At 36.5% G+C, this 16,321-nt stretch overlaps 1 protein-coding gene across 16 annotated transcripts in view; it reads right to left on the reverse strand.

The window, feature by feature from the left end:
- The window catches only part of CADPS2 (calcium dependent secretion activator 2), a 322,958-nt gene that overhangs the window by 125,277 nt on the left and 181,360 nt on the right, over positions 1-16,321 (reverse strand). The gene's annotated exons all lie outside the window — the stretch shown is intronic.

The raw sequence follows: 16,321 nt of genomic DNA on the forward strand, positions 1-16,321 counted from the left end.
CTTGGGAAATGCTCAAATAACAAAATGCCAGCAGACATGTAAGACTAAATTTTTTTCCATAGTAAACTATAATCTAATGTCCCAAACAGAAGCACTTCACTATAAAGACTCTTAGATTACAAAAAACTCCTTGTCATCTGGGTAGTTGCAAGGCTTTGAATCAGATGATGTAATCATGAATATCAACTAGTGAGATGACAAAACCACTGATGTTGATAGCTTGGTGGCAGAGGAAGCACCATCATTACGCAAGAAGCTGCAGCAGGTTTTATGGCATTATAGTGACACTTTTTTCTGTCACTGTAGTTATGTTGCACTGTTGTGGATGTTGTAATTAAGAGCCTACAAGTGGTAAGGAACTGCTGCTTAAAACCTGACAGGAGAGCAAAATATTACCTATGAGATGTCCCTTTCGGATGCTGATTTCTCTCAAGCACATCTAGAACATCAAGGTGGGTCGATCGCAGAACAAAGATCCAAATTGTTCAGACCAATGAATGCTGGCTTCACAGGGCACTCTCCAGAGGATGCTGGCACATATACTTTGGAGAAGTTATAATAACTAGGATCAGAGATGGTTGGTTGGATGATGGGTAGATGGACAGGTGCCTTTATGGTAACAGGATTAAGTCTGTTGCCCTCTATTTTTTGATCACTTCTGGGGCTTTGTTGCCTGCTCGTTTTTAACTCAGTCAAAATCAGAACAATGAACCAAGATCTCATGTTGAACAGGCAAGATACAAGCTAAACCTTTTTTCCACCTGTCCTGGGCACACACTCAAGCACATTCTTTCCCACTTTAGGTATCACAAAGGACAAATTTTTGTCTAACATTAATGTTCAGCATAACGCTTACTAACTGTGGTGGTTTGTCAGATTATGTAGTGGCTCCCTCATTACTACGATAACGATATCTTGCACTTCAACTCCTGCTACACCTGTGTTGAAGCTCTGCCTTGCTTTTTATTTGTATGAGAGAGAGGACAACTGGCTTTGTGTACATGATTATCAGCTGATGTAGCCTTCTTTGAATAGCCCAGATCCTGCCACACTCTTTTAACTTCTTAATTCTGTGATTATTATAAATTGAATAAAAAAAGGAGAGGATTAAGAGTTATATCAGAAAGGGTACAAAAAAAGGGCCTACTAGGGTTTATTTGAAAGTTTATAATGTTTTGCAACTAAGGAAGCATTTACCTCACAGAGTGATAGACGCATATTCCCCCCCAAAATAGGAACTGTTTCGCTTTTCATATCTGTTTCAAAAGAACCATGCATGTTCCCCTAAATTAGAGCATTTACTTTCCCCAAAGCACACCACATTCCTATTGCCCCATTAATCTCTTTACTACTGCTATAGGGTGGAGGGGGCATGACTGATGATCCTCACTCAGCCTGGATGATTAATGACCAGGGGGGAGAAAAGTAAATGGGTCCACAGGTGGTCTTTGGGCACTCTCAGTCCTAAACCTGCCCTGTTCTTCACAGTGACTGCCACCGCATCGCTCAGAATATCGTGTAGATTTCTCTGATGTATTTTGGAGGACAACTGCCCCATGGACTGTGAAGACCAACTGAGAATACACAGTTCTCAAATGCTACAGTATAAAGATATCCTGACCATGTTCCCATTCTCATGTCATGTCTTAAGTGGCTTGTAAAGGAGCCATAGATTCTTCTTGCTCAAGAGTAATCCCAGTATCATCATCAGCAAGTAAACCTGGTATCATCAGCGGCAGTGTCTTTACATTCTAACAGAAATGGCAGAAAATGAGTAACCCAACCTTTCAAACACCAGGTTTAATCCATTATTTTTCATTGTTAAATGATCCTGGTATTGAAAGATGCTTTTAAAATAAAAGACCTTAAAAGAATATTTGCTATCAGAGAAAAGGTTGGTAGCTTTTTAAATTAGTATTCATGTCATATATACCACATAAGGTCCTGCAGTGTAGGGAGAACTATCACAAGTTACAGTAAATTCAAAATTCTACAATAGGAAAGCATACAAAAAATAAATAGCAACATACACTTTTTATTTCTCATATAAATCACTTCCAAATAAGGTGTTAAGTAAAAGCTTCCTTGGAAAGCAAAGGAGTGGAACATTAACTACCTAACTTTAAACTCTGCTGGTTTTATATAAGATTAGGTAACACAGAAAATTCATAACACAAAGCTGGGGTTTAGTACAGAAGTACAAAGCTGTATGTTACTTGGTTTTACAAATCACTATAAACACACAGTTATAATCTCATGTTATTAATCCCTCTTCCAATGCCATTTCTAATAGCGACAGGTTTCGTCTAATGTAGAAAGTTTCAGCCATTTACAAGGGATATATCCTGTGCTCATTTTAAGTGTGAATGCTCCTGAAAGATGAGATTAACACTCAAGAGTCTAACATTTATATCCAGAAGGAGCCAAACATCCAAGACTCCTACAATCCTCTTTGAACTTCTCTTTCCCATCTATTTGCCATTGAAAAAAATGGGAAGCAAAGGACCTAAGAATCTTGTTAAATTTGGACAACAGTATCTACAGTTTGTAGAAACTGTAGTTGATGTCTAGAACAGAAACAGTCTATAGAAGTCACTTTCGAGAATTAAATTACACTTGGGTTTCACAACTGGAGCAGAGAATTAATAGGTTAACAGATTCAGAAGTGAAACAAGTCCTAGAGCTAAGCTGAAGAATGTTTTATTTTTAAGGTGGGGAACAGCATAATTTTTCAGGGATCTCAGGTAAGTGTCAGTACCATAAATCACAGCAGGCCCTCACAGTTACCAACTCAGAGAGCTGCAGCCTGCTATTTCTCTACCCATATGTGTATCCGTATTCATCTACAAGCCCCGCTCACTCTCTCCAGCCAAAAGAAAAGTGCACAAGATGCATAGCGATAATTGTTCAGACTATTTTAAACACCCTCAGCAGCAACAAGAAACACACAACAGCCATTCCTTCAAACACTGTACCTTTCTTTGGGTAAAATACTATGCGCAATACAAAGAAGCAACTGATATTCACAATTAGCCAATTTCATACTTCTAAAAATTAACCACACCACTTGCTACAATTTTTTTCACTCTAATTTGGGTTCCAGAGTTGCGATAATCTAAAATAATTATTGAATTATTACAATTCAGCCATACAATGAGCAGGAAGATACTGAAACAGTTCCCCTATCCCCAGTATCTTAGCACTGAAATAGTAATTGCTTATAATTAAATAGATTTATTTTGACTTCTCTTTAAGATCATGTTTTGAGTGTGCTTAATGAGTAGACTGACAAGAAGTTAGGAATAGTTGCCACCTTCTGATGTACATAGAAACAGATATAGATGCCAGACTTTTATTCAGAAAAAATATATTAATGATATATATACATAACTTCTATATCTGTATATATGCACATTAGAAAGCATATTTATAGTTAGTATGTATATGCTTGTCTGAGTCCTTCAGTCTTTTATATTATTAACATTATTTCCAGTAACTTAAGACTAACACACCTGCTTTTATACAGCACATAGAAAATAGGACCTTGATCAAACATGTTGAGTCATTAAGTGCTACCCCAATGTAAAGATTTTCTAACACAGTTTTGGAGTAATATGAAAAGGCAACCAAGTGTACAAACCATGCTGAGAGTTTTGCTCTTAAAAACAGTTCTACAATTTTCTTTTCTTCAACATTATTTAATACTGCTTTCTTTCTCTTCACTCACTCCCAAACTAAAAGGCAAAAATCAGATTTGTATGAAGTCACAGATTTACCTGATTATACCTCACAATGCTTACAATATAGTAGAAAACTCTAAAATTTAAGGTTTATTTTCCAGGAAAAGAAATAAAACCACAAGAAATTACATTTCCACTACAAACCACAGAAACACTCAGATAGAAATGTTTTATACACCACTCTGTCTCAGTATAATTTTCTCCTCCAGAAATAAAATAAACAAACTGAACAAAAAGTCTGAGCATCAATTTATTTTAAATATATAAAGGTTGAATATTTTTCAAAATGCATTTCCTAGTGCTACAAAAATGCAAAACCATACTGCTAAATATTATAGTTCCGTTTCAGTTATGTGATAGCATACACAGGAATGAAGATAGCAGCTTATTTGCTCTAAATCCAAGCTGCAAGAGTGCAGGGTTCTACTTTTTGATGAAAAAATCTGCACTAATGAATAGCTGAAAAACATAAACGAGTGTGGAATACCGGAGCTATTCACTGCTGGAGAAATGTGAAAGGACTTACTACTTCTACAGAGATCATTTTTAGACTGGCCTTTTTATTCTAAGGAATGAAGCAATCTATCTACATCTTGAATGATAAATTCTCTACTTGTAAAAGGCTTCATTTATCACAAACAATGAAAAAAATATAGAAAGAAAAATCAATACATGTAGCAGTTTAGTCCAGCAAAGGCCTTTCTTAAAGAGAAACCTCAGTCAAGGTTGAAAGAGCAATTAATGCAGTCTGAAAAATCTGGGCCACTCTGATAGAGTTCGGTTAACATGTGGCAGAAGTAATCATCCACTTGTGAAAATGATTTTCAGTTCATTCTCAAACACCTTTCAGACACTCATGATCCCATTTAACTGACAACAATACAGGCTATCTGTGGGCATCATTGCATTTGCTGTGAGAGCCAATGGGGACCAAATGCCCACAGGCACTTTCAGTCATCCCTGCACGCTTGCATAAAAGGAATCTTCCTTGCATCGCATTCCTTCTTTTATTTAGCCCCTCAAGATTAAGCCATTTTTTTTGTCTTCAGTTGAGGAAGAGAGAGAAAACTGATTCAAGACAACAATATGACTTGGGTCATAAGAAACCGAGCTGTAAACATTCTCGGATTCATTTTAGTACTCTTCGCGCTCTTGAGAAAGAGAACTAAATAAGCCTTCAACAGATGGAACGAAAAAATCAGCTTAAACTTCTGCTTTAATTATGCCTGCTAAGGATAAAGAAATGTTGAACAATGTCAAGTAATACAAATATCACAGCCACAGAAAATGGTTCCATTTATTCCAATGAGCAAGATACTCATAATAGGAATAGGAAAACATGTGGTTTTTTTTCCCCACTAAACAAATTTCACTTACAGTGTAAATGGTTATTGGTATGATGGAAGATCAGATATCCCTAGATTCTTTAACAGTGATATCTCACTGCACTCCAGAGCGCTTCAACATTTGTGAATATGCATGCCAGTACTTATGAAATCTGTGAAGTAACTGCAATGGCAACTTGAGAATTATTAATCCAATTTATGTCATATCACGAAACCTATTTGGTATGTAAACTGGGAGTGTTTGTCAAGACAGAAAAAACATCCTTTAGCCTTGAGAGAATTCCAGGCAACAAAAGAATGAAATCCTTCAGATGCAACATAAATGTAGAAAGTGCTCTGTTTCTAATATATATCTAATTTTAATGCAAACAACACAACTGCAAAACATCTGGTTGTGAGGAGCAGACAGCCACTCTCTGCTTTTTGATGCAGCTTCCTTTGGACTGCTCTAGCCTGAACCATGGACCAAATAGCTACCAGTGGTTGCACCCCTGGAGCTCATCTCTTAGTTTAATTTCCTCTAAAATTATAATAGTCTGTGAACACAAACTGTTCCGTGATGTGCAACAAAGCACAGTAAGCAAGAACAACTAAGAGATTGTTTTTAAAAGTGAAAATCTGAATTAAAATGCTAATGTTCATGTAGTAGAAAAAGTTTCAATTGCACTGTTCTCCCTTGAGCACCCAATTTGGCTGTGGAAACAGTTCTTTACATTGCCAGACCTTAAATCAACTCAGAAGCATCCTGAGCACCCAGAAGCATTCAGCCTAGACAACTCCCCATTCCACTAGAAACACATGACACTGCAATCAGAAAAACTGATGACACTTTTTCCAGCCAGGCAGTGATATTATTTGTTATCATAAAGCCTAAATGGCCGAGGACCTGTTAATATGAAAAATCTACTTCTGTTTCTAGGTCATACGCTGCCACTGATGGAATCAGTCAAAACACCCTGCTCAGTGTCACACTGGTATAAAACAAATCAATGAACTAAGCTGCCATCTGAAGCAAATACAATCCTGGAGTCCCAGTGTTGAAAATAGCCCACTTTTGGGAAGAGTGACAGAGACTAAGTAAGATCAGCGAAGTCTTTTAGGAATTATATTTGGCTTTGGTAATCTATGGCTGGTTATAGATTTCTTTTCACTGTTTAGAAAGCAGTTTCTGAAGTGATATAACTTTAATCTTCTAAAGAATACAGACCTCAGCAGAGCTCATTTTTTTTTTTGATAATAAAACATATAAGCAGAACAAGATGCATACGTTTCCACCCTGAAGACTGTCAGTTCTAAGTATTTTCATAACATTTATTGTCATCATCACTAGTCCGTTTTTTAAAGTCCTTATTAATTAGTATAAAGAGGTATATTTGATCCAGCAAAGGCATGAGGAAATGTTATAGCTGGTACCCCTATATGTGATTTCAAACGAAGCACAGAAACTATGATCATGAATTAGTCTAGTACTTTCCTTCAATTTATACACACATCAGATGTTTATTCAGAATGTTATGATGTTTTAAAACATTTTGTTTAAATTATTGACAGCTAGATTTTTTAAAAAATCCCTAAAATAATCAAATAAAAACACTACTTTAAAATATCACTCAAGTTTTGAAACAAATCAGTTTAACAAGTCCTAACTTACCTATCATTATTTTCTCAATAGGAACATTGTTTGACACTTGAGTAGTGCTTTATAAAATCAAGTAATTACTCCTCACAACATGTCCAGTGAGGGAGGTTAGCATTATTACATTAGCTTCTGTGGGAGTAAAACCAAAGCAGAGAAAAGCAAGAACAGTTCAGAACCTGAGGTCCTAGTGCAGCAGAAGAAACATTCAGGAGAGCCTCAGACCAGTCCTTATCTTCCAGACACTGGAAAGTGCATTTCAGAAGCCTGTAAAGCTGTTCAGCCTTTTTAATCTATATGTCAAAACATGCAAATTGGGCATGAATTTAAAAAAAAAAAAATTTCAAAGGGAAACAGCAAATTAAATATGTTTATCTTTGCAACTCCACTATTCCACTTTCAGTGACCATGTTTTCTTTGTATTTTGTATGGATCCAGTACTCAGGGCATATTTCATCTTCAGAGCTTTGCAAATTATGCTTTGGAAGGGCTCTTCTGTCTCCATTGGCTAAACCAGACTGCTACAGGGCCAAGACTAAACAGGCATTGAAGTTATTTGCCTGAAAATATATGACATGAAAGAGGCTTTCTGTACCTAGGCATCATGAAAAGTAAATGGAAAATGTTTCTTTCAAGTCTGACAAAAAGTACTCATTCTAAAGCACAATTCAGAATAATATATAATAGTTTGCTCTTTTCAGTCAGTGCTATGAGGTAAAGCTTCTGTGGATGCAATGATTGAATATAGCTGATAAAGAACAGAGACTATGTTGACTGTAAAGATTTAAAAATCCTTGCCACACTTGGTAGAAAAAAATTCTTTTTAATTGTGCTACTACAAAGCAGTCTAGACTGAAAAATGCTAGAGTAGAAGTTAAGCAACAGTGTAGAAAATGCAGTTACCTTCTTGGAATTCAATACTATCTTTGAAATAGCAGTCTCTCCCAGCGTTGCAAAAATAAGAAGCTTTTTATTGGGAATTATATGATTTTCTTCTGGATTAAAATTTTGGCACTTCATGCTCTCATACATTAGAAAACTCCTTTTTAATCTACCAGACTTCACATAAACATTGGAACCAATGAATACCACTTCTCTTTTGATCAAACATTCAACAGCAGAAAAACACATAATGCTGCCTGTATCAGTAGATGCAGACTGTCTCCATTGCATCTCTAGCACCTATGAGGAATGTAGAACAGTGCCAGACATTAATTTTCATTCTCACACAGCAATGTAACTATTATGGCTTGTTTCACAGAATCACAGAACCATCTAGGTTGGAAAAGACCTTGAAGATCATCCAGTCCAGCCATTAACCTCACACTGACAGTTCCCAACTACACCATAGCCCTCAGCGCTATGTCAACCCAACTCTTAAACACCTCCAGGGATGAGGACTCCACCACCTCCCTGGGCAGCCCATTCCAACACCTAACAACCCCTTCTGTAAAGAAATACTTCCTGATATCCAGTCTAAACCTTCCGTGGTGCAACTTGAGGCCATTACCTCTTGTCCTATCGCTTGCTACTTGGTTAAAGAGACTCATCCCCAGCTCTCTGCACCCTCCTTTCAGGTAGCTGTAGAGGGCGATGAGGTCTGCCCTCAGCCTCCTCTTCTCCAGACTAAACACCCCCAGTTCCCTCAGCCGCTCCTCGTACGACCTGTGCTCCAGACCCTGCACCAGCTTCGTTGCCCTTCTCTGGACACGCTCGAGTCATTCAATGTCCTTTTTGTAGTGAGGGGCCCAAAACTGAACACAGGAATCGAGGGGCGGCCTCACCAGTGCCGAGTCCAGGGGCAAGATCCCTTCCCTGTCCCTGCTGGCCACACTACTGCTGACACAAGCCAGGATGCCATTGGCCTTCTTGGCCACCTGGGCACGCTGCTGGCTCCTGTTCAGCCGGCTGTCAATCAACACCCCCAGGTCCCTCTCTGACTGGCAGCTCTCCAGCCACTCCTCCCCAAGCCTGTAGCGCTGCTGGGGGTTGTTGTGGCCCAAGGGCAGCCCCCGGCATTTGGCCTTATGGAAACTCCCCCAGTTGGCCTCAGCCCATGGCTCCAGCCTGTCCAGGTCTCTCTGCAGAGCCTCCCTACCCTCGAGCAGATCAACACTCCCACCCAACTTGGTGTCATCTGAAAACTGACTGAGGATGCACTCGATCCCCTCATCTAGATCATCAATACAGATCTTAAACAGGAGTGGAAATGTTAAACAGGAGTTTCCATGAACTCATATGAGTTACCTCTCATGGTGTATTTTAGGCATTCCTGGATAGGTTTGTGAAAGAAAAGTTCCATTCCACTGAATGTTAGTATACGCAAAGAACCATATCTGGCTCAGAAATTCCTTGTTCTGCAGACAGGTGGAGTCTGAAAGAGTACTGAGACTACTCTTATAAACGTTCCCAGTCATCTGCTGCTGGCCACAGCTGGAGACATGGTACTGGGTTAGATGAACATTTGGCCCAAGAAAACAAGGCTCATCTAATGTTCTGACAGTCTGCCTTGGAAAACCTACCAGTGCAGAACAACAACTGTAGGTGATCCTTTCATCAAAAGTCAAAGTCAAAAAAGTACTTTTAGACTCCTGGATGCCTTTGGTGACAACACAGGAGTAAGAACAACGAAGAAAGCTTTCATATGACCCAGTCAATCAGTTCTCTTAAAATAGCCATTTTAAGAAACTTTGCCATACAGAATACAGGTAGAATTTTAGAGATGCCAAAGAAACAAGTCTTCTGATTCCATGTCACTTCAGCTCTTTAGAAGAAACTTTCGCTTTGAAAGAAGGCAGAATTGGCCACCCAAAAGCATATGCAGGCCTGTACCTTGCTCCCAACAGATGTGGAGGGAATCAGGAACTGGATGGAAGCATGCTGTTATACATCCTCAGAATTTTCTCCTATACTCATGCTATTATGCGGTCTAGGAGTTTCTTCATCTAGAAATGGTATCGCTATATTTGCTTGTTAATGGATTTGTGTTTCAATAAATTTCCATAATGGTTTTCTCAACCCTTTTAAACTTTCAAAATCTACACCTAGTAGCACAGTTCCACATCTCAACAACCTGTGCCTAGAAGCAGCTCTTTTAGTTCTCTATGAAACTGCCACCTGCTAGTATTATTTAGCAATTGTCTTGTGGCACTGGAAGAGACAGCTTCCAGTGTACAATAATTCCATTAGAATTGTTAACATGATTGGATGTTTACTTTTGGAAATGCCATGCAGAAACAAACAATCTAAAACTGAATTCCACAGGAGCTATTCTAGGAAACAACAGATGCGTCACTGAGATATATATACCCTTTAAGAAAATTACTTTAGTATCCCTTCATGGAATTCAGGATTTTTAAAATGGATTAAGATAATTAGGAAAAAAATAAAAATCCTAAAGAAATGTTAATAAGCTACGAATATCTTGAAAACGGTTTTGGTTTGGGTGGTTACACACACACACACACAAAAGTGATACACAAGAAAGATATAAGCTTATAACAACATCATGGATTTGCTCTTTGTCAGAAGTTCTTTAACATAGCAAATATATAGAAAATAGTAATATTCAAATGCACTGTCCCTGCATGAGTGTTATTAAACAGGAGCTGATTCACATTTGGAGCTGTAGAAGTAGGACTTCAGGAATACAGAATTTACCACCTGTGAGGGAGCATCAGAGCCATCTACTGGGGTCAGTCCATTTCTGCTGCACAGGATTGCTCTGACAAGCAACTGTCTCCCCAAAATATCAATACTAAAGTGATATTCCACAGTAAAACTGCTGTTACATAAAAATAAAATTAAAAAATTCATAAAATCAAAGAGAAAAAATAAGTTGTAACACTGATGAATTGGATGTGAGGGGAAGTTTGAGTGGTTTCTCCTCACTTGTTTTAGAAATACTTTTTAAAAAATAGAATTTATTTGTATGTTATACAAAGAGTAAAACCTTCTTTGAGTGTTTTGGTGATCAATTTAAGTGGAATAAAAAGTATAATTAATCTTTTTAGTATCACCTGATTATTGTTCAAATCTGAGATTGAGATTTTTCAATCTCTTATAGAACTTTATATACATTTAAACATACATATATATATATATATATAAAAAGAATAATTTCCTGCTATAACTCGGTCAAGAGTTAGAGAGCAGAGTAGTTCCAGTATCCCTTAAATTTACTGGAATAGCTACCTCCACTCTCCAAATATTTGATTTACCAAAATGCTATACCAGATTTTACTGGAATTTGCAGAGCTCTAAATTTCAAACTAGTCATTAATAACTCGCACAATAAATATTGTAAAACCTTCTTCTAAAATAGACTGTATGTATGTAAATATTAAAAAATTAACTTTTATAGCTACTAAGAAGCTACACTTGGAAACTTCTAAAATTATCATGCAATTGCTTTATATGTATTGGTGACGAAAATATGCACCCTTCTCAATTCTAAAAGCTTTCACACAACAATACAAAAATTCAAAAGTGAGATTCATTTATCAGCATTATAATCATCTTCCCATCTTCTCCCTTAATTTAACCATGCTGCCCTCCTGTGGATGTCAGGGTGTATATAATGCAACAGCTCAGTCTATGAAAATCTAGTTCAAACAGCACCTGTTCGTGACTGACTTGATGAGGAAAGAAAATGCCACTGTGTAACCACAAAATGTGGTTAAATTAAACTTCAGGGAAAGAACTGTGAAACTTATATTTGAAATAGTTTTAAAATGAATATTTTAAATAAGTAGAATGTCTTATTATTCTACAAATCATGTATATATTGGAGCACATAGTCATACATATTAATACATTTATTCTCAAATTAGGGGCAGAACATTCATTGCATAATGACGAGTTACTTCATACACTGAAGTGCCAACAGAGTGGAACACATACATTACAAAGATCATCCAACAACTCAAAAAGCATGGAAACCATTTTCAAAAGTATTTGGTAAACTGTACAAGTGCCAGTTGGTGAAATTGTAATTTTTTTCCTGGTACTGAGATACCAAATACATATTGAGGAATTACTGAGTCAAAAATGTTGTTTTTAAAGAGAAAATATAAAAAATGCTTTGGAGTGGAAGAATCTTAAATTAAAGAGAGGTATAATCAATTATTCAAAGACATTATCTCATGCAGAAAAAAATATTTTTTAAATCAATTACATTTCTGTAACTTCTCTGTTCTAAGAAGGTCTGTTAAGATTTAACTGGAAATTAATTTATTATGTACTAAAATGTTTATATAATTTGAGTTTATCTATGCTCTGTTAGAGTTGTCAGACTTGTTAAATCAGTGGTTTAAAACAGATCAGTACGGAACAGATACCAAACCCTCTAAAGTACAATAGCTGGAGTAACACAATGCTACTATTTCTCTTTTAGACTAAATTTGTAAATGATGACAAATTATGATTAAAGTCTTAATGATAAAAATGCTTAAAAGAATGCTTAAAAATACACTTCTCTTTCCAAAAAAAAGGCTAAAATTTCTAAAAGCTACTAGAGTGATACTTTCTGATTCTAAAATATGTTAGGAAGTAAACACTTTTTCTTTAGAATCTTTTTTGTCTTTAACTTAGAAATAAAAAAGTGAAATGCTAAATTTTAAATCAAGCCACTCCCTGCCAAAATATTTTATGTATTATTGAAAAGACTGTAAATCAATAAAAAGTCTCAGGAAAGCAAAACACCGTAAGAAATTGTTTTGGACAAGACAAGACATTTAGTCTAGTCACATGCTATTTTGTGCCAATTAACAAAGTTGCTAATGTGCCATATCAATAAAAAAACAATTGACCTAAGTAGTGGGGCTAATTAAATGAAATGAAATAATTAAATGCTTCTCAATATATAATAAAAAATTATGGCTGAAAGTGTTCCATAATGTTGTCTTTTTGTTTTCCTATTATCTGCTTTTCTGCCATGTTTTAATAGTGTATCTAAATGCATGAAAGATAGATAGTGTCCAGATGTTAATGTGCTGGTGGCAGGAATCAGGTGTTCAATTAAAATTTATTGAGTGTGCAAGAAAAAAACCGAAGCTGTCCATTAAGTAGAATACATACAGCTCAATTAAAAATGAATGTAGTATTTGTGATTAAATTGAACACTCATATTCTATAATGGCAACAACATTTTATATTACATGATTGCTTTGTTAATCTTAATCATATAATTCTAATCTAAGGATCAGAGTTACTTTCTGTTTGAAAATTGATCCATTGCTTCTCAATATACAAAATTATAGGAAAGCTGCATTTACACAAAATACTGGTTCCTCTGATGCTTTTTTTTTTCCATAGGTAGTGAATGAAAGAAAAGCAACTGTAACATTTTTGGAGATCCTAGCCTAGAAGGTGTTCTCAGTTACTGGCAATATTTGTTATATTTAATACCAGCCCCAGTTGTGTTGCTTGCATAACAACTCCAGTTTTGTTTGAATGAATTCATTACTCAGAATGTGTTTCTAAATGACTTGACTGAAAGATCCTTAAAATGACTTCTCATGCCCATGGTATTGGTTCCCAGCCTACTACCCTTAACCTAAAAGGAATCCTTCTGTAGTCTAAGTCTTCAGACCCTTGCTTCACACTTAGGCTTGCCCTTCAAAGCTAAGACTTACAATCACATGAAAAAGGCTAGAGTCACAGACATTGTTTTAGAAAAGAGACTGGCTGTCAGGTGTCCAGCTGTGAGGGGAGTACATCCTGAGATAGTCTTCTCTAGGACAGACTTCTACAGACTGAGACAAGTCTCTTATTCTCTTCTACTTGGCCAATGGCATGGTGCATTCCACTTAAAACTTTGAACTTAAAACGATTTCAGAATTTAAATCAGTGGTCAAAAATCACAAATGCAGGAACACATGATAAAAACAGTAACTTCTAAGCCACTGATTTACTGAGCAAGTGTTACTAGTTTTGTATTTGGGATTGTGCTCACTCTCTCACCAGAACCATACAGTTTTCATGTCCGGAATAAACTCTGAAGAAAAGCAGATGGTAGTTTTGGGTTGGCAATCTTCTAACGTTATCAGAGAAGCAATCCATGTAGTAAAGCAAGGGAAGCTGGTCTGACCCAAAAGGAAACTTAGCAGCAGAACTCAAACCTACACCTACCAGAACACTTCTCCTGGCAATTTGTCCCTGGTTTACTTCAGACAAGCAGCATGAAAGATAGTCTTAGAGGTCTTTTTTGTCTCTTGCTCCAAAGACAAACCATGCATAGGATTTAACATACCTGCATTTTTCATTACCTGCTCTTTTTTATCATTTATGCATAAAGTGAAAAAAAAATCTCACACATTATGAAAAGACAAAGCAATACTACACTGCTCAACAGAGTTAATTTAGGATGGGATTAAATTAAAACAGGTTTATGACAGTAAGCATGCTGAAAAGATTATTTGTAGCGCAGGGTGAACTCCATTACAGTTTTTATTTATATAAAAAGACAGAGCGAGCTAATCATGCAGAACTCCGTATGAAAGCACCACTACCCTGATGACATTGCAGAAACCACCATCCTACCAAGGTGATGCCATCATGTTGCTTATTTGGGGATGCGAGATGTACTCGAGGACCCTGACAAAATGGTACAGTATGGTACACAACTGTGTTGACATTTAACAGGATGTGGACTATTTAAAGGGAGCTGGCTGTGACGAATATACTACTTGGGAAAAAAACATTAGCGCAGGGCCAGAACACTTTGTCAAAAATGAAACACAATAATGTAATCATTGAAATTATACTACTGTGGAGAAAAAAAAACACTAAATCGAATTTATAAAAAGTTACCTCTACCTTTACATCCAGTATTGTATTAAAATTATTTCTGCCCATACAGAATAGTGTATTATGAATTGAAATCCATCCTCAGACACGGTATAGCACAACTGACCTTACAGTATCTAACCAAGTCAGTATTTGGGCACATAGAGAGGATTAGATTGGTTACATACTATTAGTATTTTAAATGAATTTTTCTGTCTTAAGAGCCTTTGATTTTTTCAAGGGTTTATATCCCAAAAGACAAAAATTAGGTGAATTTTCCTTTCCTACAAGTAACAGATGGACAGTGCAAGTGACAGAAGGACACAACAGGCAGGTGGCATGCCCCCATCCTTGCAGTTAATACTACTGGCACTCTGTATAGAAACAATGCCAGGCTATGCCAGACCATATGCAGTATCAATGTATGTCAGGTGGAAATAACTCTTAAATTCTGTGTCACAGATTAGTGTAAGGTACCAAGAAACAAGTCAGACCACCTGACAACAATTTCATACCACACATATCATGCATCTTTCACCTGTACGATGTGTGTGCTATGCTGATTTGCAGTAGAATAAAGCCATATAAACAATATATAAAACAATTATTTCAACGATGTTAGGTTCTGCAGTCTGAGAAAATATGAAGATTGCTTAGGTGATTATGGGAACTATGTGGCTATGGGAACTCTGTAACAATAGCGTGAAGAAATTTAAACTAAAGAAGTCAAACTGAACATTGAGTCTCCTCCATTAGAGTGCAGATCTACTGGGAAGTTCCCGTTGCTCTGAACTTATTAATAGTGCAAATTTTAGAATACCTCTGATATAATAACCATTTTTTAACTGTTCATCATTTATTGTAGTAAAAATAAACAGCCTACTCTATGCTCTTATTTTAGTAAGACAAATGATGCATAGGAAGAAAAAAATTCTTACCTTGTATATGAAAAAAGCTTATATGTAAATTAAACTTAAACCAACGTTATTACTTAATGGTTTAGAAAAAAAGCCAGTTGCAAATCATACTAAAATTTAGATTTTCTCAATTCCTCACCTACAATTTAATGAACTTAAGGTCTATTTTCAGTTAAATATTAGTTCATTATTTGGCCTTCTAAGTTACCACCAGCTTTCTTATTTTTAATGAAAATATAGAAAAATTCCTTTTTATACATTAATAGCTTTTTAAAAAAATCAATAAAGCAAACATTTACATGCATAAATGTAAGGTTTCACAGGGGCATGCACTTATTGTGTTTTTAGGATTGAACCTTTGCTTGAACCCTTGACATGGGCATCAATATTACCCGGTTTTGCTCAACTACTTTTAGGTACTTGAATGAAGTACCAAAACAAAAAAAAGGATGCATCTACATTAGTAACTTAGTCTGAATAAGGAATGTACTTTCGAAGATAATCCATCGCCCCCCCCCCCAGTTGCAGCACTTGGGTCACATTGCAGAACTGATTCAGAGCATGTGAACTAGACTCTTCTTGCATGAAATGAAATCAGATGTGGTGGTTAGATAGTGAATCTCATATATTCCAGCCACTGAAGGGCAGTCAGTTCAGGACAAGACCAGACAGAGACTGAACTAAATCCACAGAAACTCCTGTAAGTTATTTATCAGGTCCTCAGCAACCACTCAGTCACTTCACAGATCTGTTTTGGGCATACTTCACACTTGGCTTCCTTTGTAGTCAAGGAGGTACGTGCCAAAGCACAACTAATGTCTTTCAGATTTCCATCTCTTTGCCTTGGGTAGCATAATTTTGGTAGCCATCAGTGCCTAAAGATACATCATAGGT

This window comes from Athene noctua, chromosome 3 (genome assembly GCF_965140245.1).
Source record: "Athene noctua chromosome 3, bAthNoc1.hap1.1, whole genome shotgun sequence".
NCBI classification, from domain to species: domain Eukaryota; kingdom Metazoa; phylum Chordata; class Aves; order Strigiformes; family Strigidae; genus Athene; species Athene noctua.